This window comes from Rhopalosiphum maidis, chromosome 3 (genome assembly GCF_003676215.2).
Source record: "Rhopalosiphum maidis isolate BTI-1 chromosome 3, ASM367621v3, whole genome shotgun sequence".
In the NCBI taxonomy this organism is placed as follows: Eukaryota; Metazoa; Arthropoda; class Insecta; order Hemiptera; family Aphididae; genus Rhopalosiphum; species Rhopalosiphum maidis.
Genome location: NC_040879.1, coordinates 12,285,211 through 12,300,029, shown reverse-complemented (window position 1 = coordinate 12,300,029; position 14,819 = coordinate 12,285,211). Strand labels below are relative to the sequence as shown.

Here is a 14,819-nt window from a genome sequence, read left to right as displayed (position 1 = left end):
TATTGTTGTAGTGTGGGGAGGGGGTTACGACACCCGAAGTAAATTTAACAATCATTTGTCTATCTCTTTGATTAAAAAATTCTGTTCGTATTAACTATAATATCGTCTATTGATTCCACCCAGTTTTAAACTTAATATAATGTGTAAACATTTTATGTTTAAAATTATAAACTTTATTAGTGTTGGTTGTTGGTTATTATTGCGTAATTTTTCCAATCTGTATAATTTATTTGTATTAAATATTATTTTTAAATAAACACACTAATTATATTCTTAGTTTTTTTGTATAAATAAAATTGGTATTCGGCCAAAACAACAAATTCAAAATATCGAATATTTAACGAAGATGAATTACGATGAAAGAATAAGTTTATGAGTATATCGAATGTTTGGGCCTTGGAAAAAAAACTATAAATGATAATATTATTAAAATTATATATTTTCTAGTATAATCAGATGTCGGTTAATCACAGTAATGAGTAATAAACGTCTAGACTAGTGACAAATAATGTTCATTATTGCTTTTATCGTAAATAGTGAACACGTTACACACTAGTACACCACACTATAATATCATGTAAACACTAAATAGTTATGTACGACGTTCGATGATGTGACAATCGAGCGTCTTGTGTATTATCCTATTTAAATTATTTTTATTTTAAATTTGATTTTTGTGTGAAAAACATAAAAATTGTACAAAAAGTGTACATAATATCACTAAATCTTACAATGCTAATGACAATCTAAATCAAAAGTGTTCAGTCCATTGCCTGTGGAAATATTTCGCATGAATATTTTTCTTAATATTCTTCTATATTCTTTAGTATTATAAACAGTATAAACACACTATAACTAAATATTACAAAGTAAAAATACTTCAAGTCTACAAATCCTAATAAAAATCACGAATGCGAAAAAAATCGATATTTTATAAAAGGACAATCAAAAAACAGTATTGCTTTGAATTTGAGTGCTTTACATTTTATATTTTAATTAAATAGTAGGTAATAATATACGTTAATACATTTAGTAAAGTATTAGTGTAAAACGTATGATTGTATACATTTAAGATTTGGTGCAATGACTGCGAGACCATATAATTTTGTTGCTGACCTTTCTTTTGTTCATTCCAATAAGTACTATATAAAATATATAATATTATATCTTATTATCTATTTTTACAGTATTTAGATAATACAAACTATTGTGCTTTTATAGCATTTTAGTATTTATGACCCTTAATAGAATTTGTATTTTGTAATATTCAATTTCAATGTTTGTGCATTAAAGTACTATAGGTCAGGACCTAAAATTGTGTGCAGTAGCAAATTTAAAAGTGTGCAATATGTTTTTTGGCTTTTATACATTTTTATTTGAATAATATTCAATATTGATTATTGAAAATTACTAATTAACATATATTCATTTAAAATTGGTCCATTTCCACAGCCCTACTACAATGGAAATTTTCATTTTTTTTTCATTCGATTTTGCTGCGTTAGTGCTGTTTGTTCTACTTAGCTTCTACGTTAATACCGTCTGCCGATAACGATATTTTACCGCATGACGTCGTGATTTTGTGGTACCAATTTATGTTTGCAGAACTGTTGTATAACTGTCGCAGTCAAAATGCTAACTATATTATCAAAGATAATATGACATATAGATATAGATCATGAACATTAGAGAATAATGTTCATGATATAGGTATATAAAAATGATTAAAACTGCCAGTACCGGATAGCTGATAAATAGGGCTGTGAATTTGTAGGAAAGTGCATTTTTTTTTTTTTTTTTGGTAATTGTGAAACGTAGCTTTGTAAGTGTATAATTTGAATTATGTAATAAAAAAATCCATTTACAAAACTTTTATTTTACATTTTTTTACGTTTTTAATTTTTTAAGTAATTTTTTTGCCTCTTTAGGCCATATATTCCTTTTTAGATCATTTTGCACTATAATTTTTCACATTTCAATGCATTTTTTTAACATTTTAAATGCATTATTTATGGTTTATTAGTACATTAAATTCACAACCATTCTGATAAACATTAAACAGTAGGAAGTGACCTTTTAGTACATTATAATAAGTTTATCAACTCAAGCTATTTTGTTTTTAATTTTAAAATTTTTAGTCATATAGGTTTCAAGGACTTTTATAGAAAATTGTCTTAGATTGTATTTATTATAATTAATTATTAATAAATATCAAAAATAATTATGCAACGAAGTTATATGTGGCATGTGCATTGTGCACTAGGTCTTTGTTTAATATTTTAAATTATTTTGATATGTGGAATTAGGTGTGCAGTAGTAAAATACCCTAATTTTAAACCCTGGTATAGGTCTATAGAGTAGTATCTTGAGGAAGTTTTCAGTTCAATTTTGAAAGTCTATGATGTGTATATTTTTCGTAAAAGATAAATTATATGTATTTAATACACATATTTACATTATTTGTTTACAAACAAACATTTTTCCACATAATTTGTATGCAAAATGTTTAGAAAGATCTGGCTTATAACTAATGGATATTAACAATCCTCGCTAAGAATTTAAGTTACACGGTTTTTATACTGAATATTGTTAAAACAAAAAAAAAAAACACTAATTTATTTTTATTTTTATTAAATATTATAAACTTCTTAAGTATTATCATTGTTGTAATTCTCAATAGATTATTAAAAATAAGAAATAAATTTAAAATTATAATATTTTTTCTGCATACAATTTTTATTTTTCACGTGGTAGGTACATTCATGTACCAAAGATTAGGCACGACTAAAATAGCAGTAGGTAACTATGAACAAAAGCCGGATGTGCTAGTGTCAACCACCAGCTAATAATCATAAATGTAATTTAACTACACTACATACGTTAATTCAAATTGTTACTCCGGTTTTAAAATCTGGACGTTTCGGTGTATTACCCAGAATGTATTGATTTGGTTGATTTTGGTTGAAAATGTTTTGAATGTCATAAAATTTCTGAGCAGAAAGACAATTTTCAACTTTGGGAGTGGTTTTTGGTAGGAGTTAGTATTTTTGGAAATAAAAAAAAGTTATTTTTAAAATAATTAGAAAAAACTAACAAACACAGCGGAATAGTAGGAATATTTACCAAAAAATAATATGTAGTTTTCGATAGATTCATTTTTTTTTTTTTTTTTATTGTAGTTTATTCACAAATGAATAACACTTTAAAATGTAAATATTTGAACTTTTTAATAAATATTTATATTATTTTAAAGATATAATTTTCAAAATATGGTGATTCTTATTGAGCTCTTTTACTATTTATAACCATTTATAATGTTGAACGTTTTTTTTTTAGTTTTTACTCGATTTATATTGATAAAGTGTTTGTCAATAAGTGCTTGAAAAAGAGTCACCCAAACCAAGTACTAGATACTAGCCCCATGTTGTTTATCTTTTTTCGAGGCGGATTCTTACTACAGGCGTTGGTAACAATTTATCGTTAGCGCGGCATTATTATTAAGTGTGTATTGAATACTATTGCTATATAATCGAACATTGTATCCCTATACAATATATACTCAATGGTACCAAACAAAAAGATCAGAATCCGTTTACTGTATACATCCCAAAAAGAGATGCATATAGTTTAAAATAATTGATGAATAGATTGTAATACGTATTTTTATAAACAACAATGAAAGACCTATCGATTCAATAACAATTTACACATTTTTCAATTTTTGATTGATTGCCGTTACATAAATATTACCTATATTTGTTTACTAAAATTTGAAAATAATTATTATTTTTTATCATTTATATCACTTGCATATTGCAGAGATGTAGAGTGTGTGGTCGTAGTTGTTTGACTATTCAAGTTTTATTAAAAAATAATTCACATCCCTTAAAATGTACCTATTCACGATGTCGTTATGTATATGTTTGTAAATACCCATGTAAAATTTTTAAACATCATATTATGTATCAAATTTTAAAATACTTATTATAACCGGTATAATATAATAATTAAAAATTAAATTAAATGTGTAATGTGTATTGAGTATTTTGATTTACATTTTCAGAAAGGCGTTATTTTTCTATAACAATGTCGTGATGTTGAAAATCTTCAATATAAATTATCGCGATTAATGTTAAATACTGTTTAAAAATGCATAATATATATATATATATTCATAATATGCATATTATGTATATATAGTTGCGAAATGACAAAATATAATTTCATATCGTATAATTATTAGTATACCACCTTATAGGTACGACTGAATATTTCTAACACATAACATACATTAGTAACCTATAATTTATTAAAAAAAAAAAAAAATTAAATAGGTATGTAATAAGTAATAATATATATTAAGTAGATTCCGAATTGACTTAAGATTTAATTGATGTATAATTATTTTAAATTTAAAAACCATTCCTTAAGAGAACTTCACACCCATTTGTCTATCTCTTATTAAGATCGTTAGGGCCGTTCTTAAATGTCCGGTTAAGTGTCCGTTAACGTTAACCGGTGGAATTCCGCCGGTAATAAAATTCGCTAACCGCCGGTTAATGAGCATTACAAGAACAGCACTAAATCATAAAATCCCAAAATCTACATCCGTTCGAACTATGTTCGCTTAAATATTCTATTGAATCGTTCTATTGACAAAAAAATAAATTGTATTTGAATAGTTTTTGACATTTCTAAAGTAACCTTTACAGTTTACACCATGCGATTATCACCACGTTCTATGTAAACTGTGTGTACATATTAACAATAAGTCCATAATATACCAAATAATTAGTTTAAAATATTCAACTGCTTCGCAGTGTTATGTGGTTACTATAATACTGAAAATATTTTACATAAACAATTTAAATTAATTTCGCGAAAGAAAACTAAAGAAAAACTACTCGGTGATTTCATTCTGCATCCACCACTACCAGGGACGCATGAGATGATCAAGTTAGATACCGCGCCGGTGAAAACATTAATCTCGGGTGTCATAAGAATATTAACGTTTTGTAAGTCGATTACTTACTATAATAATATTAATAATTAATAATAATTATCATCGCTATGGTATCTATAACCGTTGAGTAGGCACTAGGCACGATATTTACTATTTTATTATAATGTTTATCTTAGTATTATCTTTATATTGTTCATCAGACTCGATGGTAGTACATTTCAAATTACGATCAATAACGAATAGGGCTTGGATTTATATGCACTAAAAAAATTACAAAAAGTGTTTAATTTAAAAATATGTGTTTATGCGTTAAGTATACTGTGGCAAAAATATATGCTGGTAATGACTAGGACTAGGATTTATATGCAATAAAAAATTGTAAAATATGCATTTTATTTACCAAAATATGTAAAAATATACAAAAAAAATTTTTTTTAAATATTAGTTAATATTATTACATTATGTTTTTTTTTTTTAGTTTTAAAACTTAAATGAAACGACCGGTGATTTGATCGAAGATTCGTATTGGCTGAAACTCCTTTCTACATCACACGATGTTGTTGGAGCATATTTAAATTACGAGATTCATTCGAGATTTAAAGTAATATTAACATTTTTTTCTTTCGTTTTATATTCACTGTTTATAATACTATACACATTTTTAGAAGTGTTTTGAATCCCTTATTCTTCATTAGTATTAAGTCTATTTTAGTCTATATAGGTAGTATATTTACGATAATTCGACAAATAACCCAATAATTATAGACGTTCATTAAATAAATACTATTTAAGACTAACAAGATTTACAAAAATTCATATACATGTAATAAATATGTTCAAAATGTGCAAATATATGAGAGAAAAAAATTGTTCTATTAAATTAAGATTAAACCAAACCGTGGAAAAATCTGACAACTAATCAATTTAGACTTAAAGGAAAAAACATGGAAAGACATAGAAATTCTAGCCCTAGTAATAACCATTTTTTTAAGAAAAAATTATTACTTTGATTTTAAATTAACATGAATCAAAGAATATAATATTGATAAAAATGTATCTGTAAGTGAATTGAATTTAAACAAGTTTTGAAAAACTAATTGAGTTCAAAACATAAGTATTATAGGACTCAAATAACCGCTGTTATGCCAAAAGCTATTCTTATTTAGAAAAAAAAAGTTACAGTAGATAGTGGACTTAAGTATAATATTATTTAAGATAATAAAACATTATTTTTAATACTTATTTACAAATTTAATATTAATTTAAATTATTTTAATAGTTTTTCTGAAACTTTTAGTGAATAATTTCATGTTGAATACAAAACGACACGAAATTAAATACTTGTATAATATGATATTATACACGCGTTTGTTACTTTACATGACCTTTATTTGTGGAAAATATTTTAATATCCGTCAGTTGCATTTTATATTAATGTAAAATAAAAACAAAACAATGCAATATTTTGTTTTTGGTGATATCTTTTCCATGTAAAAATATTACCTATTTTTCAAATTAATTCTGTATTAGCAATTAGCTAACCAATTGATTTAAATTTGATATGTTCGATTTAATATGAGTATAGAAAAATCATTATTATTGCTGTAATTTTATCATTTAATCAAGAAAATTTAAAATAAGTTATTGTAGTTTTATTGTTTAATTTATTTTGAATTATTATTATTTATTAAATAGGCTATTTATTAATGTCATTATGATAATATTGTATGAATTAATTTACAGATAATTTAAATTATGAAATTATAAAATAGGTAAATAACAAATAAATAAATAGGTATTATTAATTAATAATAAAACAAAAATATAAAAATATACTTAACTGTAATAATATCCTTAAAAAAATGACCAATTGTTTTTACATTTTTCATTTTATTTATTTAAAAAAATGTAATGGATACACCGACGATAGTTTTGAGAGTTGACTGATGAAAAACATCACTTTTGAAGGTGAATTAATTATTTTAAACTTACTAAAACTTTTAGTTAAATTTTTGTTGAATTATACGTTTGTTTGAGTATTAGATGCATAAAGCAGATTATAATCACACTATTGATATTGACGCTATCGACGTATAAAAATCATAAATAGAAAAATTGATACATTTGTCATCATTATAAATGGTTAATTATTCGATTATTTTTTAGTTTAGATTTAAAATTTAAATAACTCTAAGTGGTGTAAAGAATTATTATTAAATATTACTAAAATATTAAATTGTTATTTCACAGCTTCAAACAGTTCAAACACTATTCGTATATTTAATTCAAAATTTCAAAGTCACTAACGGCTCGTGTTATAAATCATAATATGTTTAGTAATAAAACGAATGACTCAGTTGATAAGTTAAATTATGAACATTACGGGGACCATCATGTTAACGAACCTATGACATTTGAATAAAAATATTTACATCTTGAAATGTAGGTATTTGTTTTGTACTAAATATACGATAAGGAATTTGTAAGTGAATAACACAAGTATGTTTTCTTAAAGTATATTAAAGTTTCCTAGGAATGATTGTCAGGCGAAACAAAAACATACATATTTTTAGTAGTTTATTGTATTGTTAGTTATATTAATTAAAACAATATCAGAATAGTGAATTGTTGTTTTTACAAGTTATGACGTAGGTACCAACTATGTATATTGTTTACAGTACAAAAAGCTAACAGGATACAGTGACCGACTATATATTATGAACTCTCGTCTCGTTTCACTAACCCCGGTACGAAGTTATTTTAACTAAATTAAAATAATAATATCAAATGTTTATTATAATTATAAACCATGCACGGAATTTTGAAAAATGATTCTGCGTTGATTTTGATTTACCGTAAGAATTTAAGAACAATTTAAACGTTTGATTTAACATTTTTAATCTACTAATACACGTAAAAAGAATAATTAGCGGTTATAGAGATGTTGAACATTTATTGAATTAAATTGTAAATATAGATAGTACCTAAGTACATTATATGTAATATTTCAATATCGACAATATCCATATTATGTGATATTATGCACAGGCCAAGTGGTTACTCAAGAAGGTCTCTACGGTTGTTCATTTTTTGAATTACAACATAACATCGAACCTGCAGAGTCTTGCACGAATATTTTCAAAAGCAGGGGCGAAATGTATTCCTCTCTAATCCCCTATAATCCCCAAATTCCAACTATATACGATTTGTTAGCAAGAAACTACACTAAAAGTTGATGATTAATGAACTCGTACTGTTCAAAAAGGCGATGGCTAGCGTGCAAAAAAAAAAAAAAAACACCAACCATTGTAAAACCAATAATACATTCATCGTTTCGGTCTGGAGAATCTAAAATAATCCTGTTAAAAAATCTCTAAAAGACGTATTATAACACAGTGAAATGTTATCGGAGCTATTAAAAAGGTATACGAGGTAGGTATTAGTGATTTGTTAAGCATTCGTGAACGTTGCGCGTGTATAGTAATAGTAGTCCGCAAGTATAACAATAAACAAATCTCTTTGGATAAGGAACCTGCAATATATATATGTCAGATACCCCGCGGAGACGTGAGCACAAAACGTTAATGTGTGTGGATTGTAAACTTTAACACACATATATATAATAATATACGTATACATTATATTATTATAGACATCGGTAACGTATTATACAGGAATTCGGAAATAAGTCGCATGAATACGTTATTTTTTTCGAAATTCTTTTGCCGGGATAAAAAAAAGGTTCATTTGGTGTTGCAACAATCAACAGTGTGTTAGTATGTATATAAACATTTATCGAGCCGATTTTTTTTTTATACGAGTGTACAAAAGCAAATAGTTAACGAATAATAAAACAAATTATAAATTTATACAAATATAACACTATATTTTAGACTGCTGTAGGTCATATAAATCTCTCTGTCATCTGACTTCTCGACCAACACAAAACAGACTTAATGCAACGCCGAAATAACAATACATTTTGACAAAAACCGATATCGAATGCAACGCTGACGTAAAACTTTTTTTTTAGTAAAATAAACGAAATTAACAGTTTAACCAGTATCGTATACCAATTTTGTTAAACTTCACACAGTCTAATAAGCGTTTCGGAAAAAAAATGTATATTTACAATACACAAACTGTGCAACGGTCAAATGGATTATAGTTTTGATGCCATTGTTTCGAGACGATTTATTTTCCGGAATAAGTGATAAACTAATGACCACATAATATAATTATTATTACAGTGCTAAAACCGTACAAAATAAATTATTGTTTATCTTATATATATATATATATACGTTGTTGATTATAAAATTAATATAATTAAATACTTTTGGACCAAAAGAGTTGTTAAAATGTTAATAAAAACAAAAAATTAAAAATAATTTTAGCTAGCTACTACAATATATATATGTACGTATTCTATAGTTGTGTCATAATTTATTATAGACAATATTAATAGTCATAAAATAAAATGTACGTACCTATATTTTACACGAGTTTAATAAAAATAAATAAAATAATAAAGACAATTTAATTACTATTATTTATATTTATATTAAAGGCATTTATTTTACTATAAGTAATACAATAGGTTGAAGACATTTTTGCCAAAAACTATGCTTTAAAAATGTCATTATGTGTTATTTAAAAATAATGTACGTTAAAAGTTACCTACCAGTAATAATTTAACAACAACAAAATAACTCAAATCATTATTTTTCACTTAAATATCTAATTCCGTACAAGTTTGACATTTTTTACACACTTCCCCTAAGTTAAATATCAAAGCATTTTTGTTGCCACAAAAGAAGAAAACAGAAATAAAAATAGAAAAATAGAAATATACATCGTTGTAAAATCAATATATTCTTGCTCCGCCCTCAGAATCGAATGTAAAACGGGAAATTAATGGTTGATATACACAACCGAAATTTAATAGAAATTATAATAATTTGAATTGCAATTAAACTTATACGTACCTCGATAGTTATGTTTTGTCACAGGCCGTCTCGTACAGTGGTTGTCGACTGATATTATTTTCGCAACACAATTTTTTACTGCAAAATCCAACACCTTGCGACCGTGGTGGTCGTGTGGTTAGAAGTGCGACTTAAATCACAAATATTAATAAACGTGCAATAACATTAACCGGTGAAATATAATTATTATATACTATATTATTGTTACACATATAGGATTAAAATTAAATTAAACAACCGAAAAAAAACGAAAATTGTAACTACAATGTAGACTCGAGACGCGTTAAAGCACTAACCACGAGAACCATACAACGGTCTGGAAAGACTGAACGAACGCAACTGTCCGGATGGTGGACCGAAGGTAGCCGTTGGGCGCACCAAAAAAAAAAAAAAAAAAAAACTATGCCGTGCTAAGGGAAGTGGAAGGGGATCGTTGTTATTGGTCGATCCTTTAAAATCTGTATACAATATATATATTGTAAACACACGATTTCGGGATATCTTTTCGATTCGATATGGGTAATATTGCGTGTTGCGCCCTTGAAAGAAACTTTTGTGTTAACAAATCGAATATCATCGTAATTCTTTTAAAGGTATGCAATGCATTTTCACTTAATTTTTTGTTATGTTACATATATTTTCGTAACTTAAATACGATTATACCGGATTACTTGCTCAGTTCCATAACGTAATTTTTCCTCCTGCTGATTTCCTCCTATCCTATACATATGTAATCACTATTCCTTAGTGTTTGTTATTGTTCAGTATACCTACTTGCTGAAGTTGGTTGGTACATCCATTTTTGTTTTCTCCGTCTTACATACTCGTAAGCCATCGCCGAAATTCGAGACTTGTTGGCATTAAAATCCCTTAGAAATTTATAATATATTATGTATTATATTTGCTCATAAAAACGTAAAATAAAAATAATAAAAAAAATGTACGAAAATAATAATGAATTGTTTAATAAAAACGTTAAAATACTAGATGTTTATATTTTAATTATAATAATTAGATGTTTTCGTACATTTTCAAACATATAAGCGAGTTTTAAACTAAGAGTGACTTATATACTTATAAGCCAAAAATGATATTTACACATATTGATCAATAACGGTATATTTATATAAATTGTATTAAATAATATAAAGTATTTACTAATATACTAAGGACTGTGGATCATTTTACATAGTGATCATTTTTAAAAATATTTAAACATTGGATTTTGATTACGATTTCTTGATTTCCATTTAACATTGTTTGACATTTTTAATTTGAAAATTTTAAGTGATTGTCCTAAAGGAATAAATTGTTTTTGTAACTGTTCAATAGTTGATACTTCGAACTTGGCCGGTTTAATGTAAATCAAGTTACATTCTTATTTCGACTATGATAATTTAGTTTGTTTTGTATCGATTTATAATAGTGTTAAAATTTGAGGAAGAATATATCTAAACATTCAATTTTATAACACGTATCTGCACCTATTTTTCAGTAAAAGTATAAATCAAATACTGTTCATCAGTAAGTAATCAACTAATAACAACTATTAATTAATAATTTATAACCAAGATTTCGTTTTTTTAGGCACATTTGATAACCTCACGTAACGACGTGTATAAAACGTACAAGTGAAGGTTAGTTTCACATAAGTAGAAATCGAAATAAAACCATAAGAATATTTGAAAGTGATAATTTAAATTTAAAAAATAAAATAAATAAATATGTTTAAAACCAAATAACAAATCAGGAAAAAATTAAATTGATATTTGACATAGTGCGTAAGAATATAAAATTCATTATCATTATTATATTACATTTTATATTGAAATCAAAATAAAAGTATACCACTCTGCTGTAGATTAGTTTTCGAGCGGGTTACTATTATGTGTCTGTTAAATATAAGTTCACATGCAAAACGATTCTGAGCGGAATCGGTCAAGTAGAGTGCGTAAGTCTATACTCCATATATCACTAAGTATATTTCATGATATGTTTTTTGAAATAGCTATTTAAGCAATTAATTTTTATTTGTTTATTAAGGTATGTTGACTTAATTTTTTTTCAAAAATATTGCATTATTAAATTATTTGTATCGTTTTGAATTATTACAATAGTATTATGTATTTATGCCATATTATTATATCAAATTATATAAATCAAAATAACATCTTTCAGTAAATACCGTAAAACAGTAAAAATAGGTGTATTGTATAAAGAGATTATATCTTAAAAGAAATCAAAAATTGCATTGCGTACAACAAAATTCATATTAACATGATATAAGTACGTTAAAAGTTTTAAGTTCCGTAAATAATTTTTATAAATTATAAAAAAAAAAAAAATATAATTTAAAACATCGTTATTTATTGTTTAAATAAGTAATTTCGTCTTAAATTTGAACTTAAAATGACTGTTACGAGTCAAGGCCAGGATGGATATCGATAAAACAATATAATATACTATTTGATTCGATTCGAACATTTAAGGATGTTCACACGTCGCTCATTTCTCAGAAAAGTCGTAACTCGCGAAGACGGATATCGATACAAACGACGAGAATATTAATATTGATACGAGGCGTCGATGGCTCCTTGTGTCAACGGAATCATCACCACCATAACCATAGCACTCTATTGCAAATCGATCGTATGTAAGGGTGACCGAGACGAGAGCTCTGCAGGTGATAGTGATATCCAAGACATACAGAGGTAGGTCGTAAACGTATAATAAATATTTTACTAACGCTTAGTAAAATACATATAACACTTAAACATCAAGTCTTCTTTCTTACGTTGATGTATGAATCAACTTAAGTCGGGACGTAACATGACTATAAAAAATAATTTTATTTATATATTTATTTGATTTTATAGTTTCAAAATGAAATACTCATGAGGAATCTTGTATTCAATTTTCAAACCTTAAAATTTAAAAAGAAAATTTTTTATGAATATCTCTATAATATTTTTATAATATTATCAAAAATATGATTTGTATAAAAACTCCAGTCTTTCCTTATTTTTTTTTTTACATTTCCAAATTCTAAGTAACCAAAGTACTAACTAGATACAATTTGCTACCTAACCACCCTATCTCATTTTTAGCATTTAAAGCATTTTTACTTCCACAAAAAGTGTTTTTAACTTATAAATAACACATACATATTCAAATATATGAGTTAAAAAAAAGATACTTATTTCAATCAATATTTATATTTTATTTTTGTTATTGTAGGTATCTTGGTATCTATAGGTAAAAATAATATAGACTACGATTTCCTTAACATTAAAACTCCAGTACAACAATAACTAATAAGAAAATGCAGTTTATTTCTCTGTCATATTACCTATTAAATGTATTGTAAAATAAAATTATCGTCAACATCAAGCGTATACTACGCATGTCCCAACTCACTATTAATAATATTGTGTTTTCAATTAAGCCGCTAGACAGCTAATATAGATATTATTGAAAACAAAATTCTTGATACTAATTATAGTCTGAAAAAGATAATATTCGATTCAAGTTATAAGAAACCTAAATACCTTATATTAAAATAATTTATATAATAATATTTAAAAAAAACGAATTTCAACGGTTTAATAGAATGCTCATTTTGATACATTTTTAATTAATAATAACAAATAATTATTTACTAATCTTCAGCATTAGTGTATAATGACTTTAATGGTATGTAAAATTAATCTAAACTGAGCAGATAGGTATCAAAAATAAATAAATAATAATTTTTTTTTAATAGTTTTGTACATTGATGTACTACATTATTTATATTTTAAAATAAAACCACTTAAAAAGCCAGAGGCCCAGAGAAGTCGCTGTGCTGTGTGGAGGTTGTGAGTGTATATCATAACGAGTAGGTTATAGTATAATAGATAATATTAGTTATATGTATTTGATTTCAATGGTAAATAATTGTACGCGAAAAAAAATTTTCGTGCAGAAGCGGATTCGTCAATTTTTATGCATACAATTTTTTGATAAAATTTAATTAAACATAATAACATTATTACTTATTAGTAATTGTTTTTTATTTTTTTATTATATGATAATAAATCTTATATCGATAATATCAATCTTCGCCAAAGATTTTGAATATTTTATATTTTTAATTAATTAAATATTGGTTATTATTTATTATTATTAACTTTTAAATCAATACCGGCGTACCGTTGAATGGTGTAAATAGGTTTTATTATTATAAAGATAATAATTATTATTTATCACTTGGTTATATGAATAGAATAATATATCAAGTATCTCGGTAATATAATATATCTTAGGTCCAGTTTAAAAATATTTACAGACTAAGCACCACTTCAATAAACTAATTACCATAATTAGCTACACATAATCAACAAAAATGTATGTAGATATAAAAATGTTATAAATATTTTAAATGTTAAGTTCGAATTCTAAAACCGTCAAATTTAATTGTAAAAACATTGCTTTAATATTACATAATTTTTATTTTTTTTGTGTCTTCTGTTTAAAACAACAATAATTAATTTATAATTCACTCGTTACTTATTCATTAACAGAGAAACAATAAATACATTTTTTTTGAGCTACAAGAGTTTCTCCTATGATAAGTATAAACCAAGGATAAACGGTATACAGTAGGAAAAAATGTTTCAATAACTAATGAACAAAATTCTCATGTGCCTTATCTGTCACCATTATATATTTATATATAGATACCTATAAATTTTACTACGGATGTTTCACTATCGCGATATTTTAGTTATAATTTATACGTAATAATATCCTAAACACTTTTTTTTTTCATAAAAGAAGGCACATCATACTTAGATTTCTTAGAAGTATAAACATTTTGATTTTATTGT

The 14,819-nt window shown here is 25.5% G+C and overlaps 1 protein-coding gene across 1 annotated transcript in view; it reads right to left on the bottom strand.

The window, feature by feature from the left end:
* Window positions 1-10,255, bottom strand: part of LOC113560192 (cytokine receptor-like) — a 31,665-nt gene extending 21,410 nt beyond the window's left edge. Inside the window, exon 1 of the mRNA XM_026965953.1 lies at window positions 9,952-10,255. The gene's annotated coding sequence lies outside the window, so the exon portion shown is untranslated. The remainder of the gene's footprint in view (window positions 1-9,951) is intronic.
* Between the last annotated feature and the right edge of the window lie 4,564 nt (window positions 10,256-14,819).